This window comes from Notothenia coriiceps, unplaced genomic scaffold, assembly GCF_000735185.1.
Source record: "Notothenia coriiceps isolate Sejong01 unplaced genomic scaffold, NC01 NC01_scaffold00037250, whole genome shotgun sequence".
NCBI lineage: Eukaryota > Metazoa > Chordata > Actinopteri > Perciformes > Nototheniidae > Notothenia > Notothenia coriiceps.
In genome coordinates this window covers 8,434,031-8,434,470 of record NW_011369951.1, presented here as the reverse complement: position 1 = coordinate 8,434,470, position 440 = coordinate 8,434,031, and the positions used below count along the sequence as shown (strand labels likewise).

The 440-nt window shown below is 37.7% G+C and overlaps 1 protein-coding gene across 1 annotated transcript in view; it reads left to right on the top strand.

Annotated features, from left to right (window-relative positions):
- The window catches only part of LOC104967254 (contactin-4-like), a 119,624-nt gene that overhangs the window by 57,626 nt on the left and 61,558 nt on the right, over nt 1-440 (top strand). The window lies entirely within an intron of this gene.

Below are 440 nucleotides of genomic sequence, written 5' to 3'. Positions count from 1 at the left end.
ATACCAGATACTCTTATCCATATAAAAACTGTTGGTAAAATATCACTCGTCACCTTCAATAATTAGGATACATGTATTTATAATCCTTGCATGGAAGTAGTCATCACATACAGTACAGAGCATTTGGTACAACTAGTTCCTGAACAGTGTCCTTCACATGCTGATATACAAGAGAGGGAGTTACACAGTCACAAGATGGAGGAATACCGGTTCAAAGCAGTATGTTTAGTTTAGATTAGCTAAGACCCACGTCAGAAATGAGCATGCTTGTCACATGTCTATCTCCATAGAGGCTGAATCTTCATGTTAATCACATAGCTATCATATGCCTAAAACAGTCCTGATGCTCTTCTAGGTAATAATCATACATCCTGTCATGTACACAGCTACAGTTGGGATACCTTTGTTATCATGTGTACTCTGATATTGGAAGACTACAT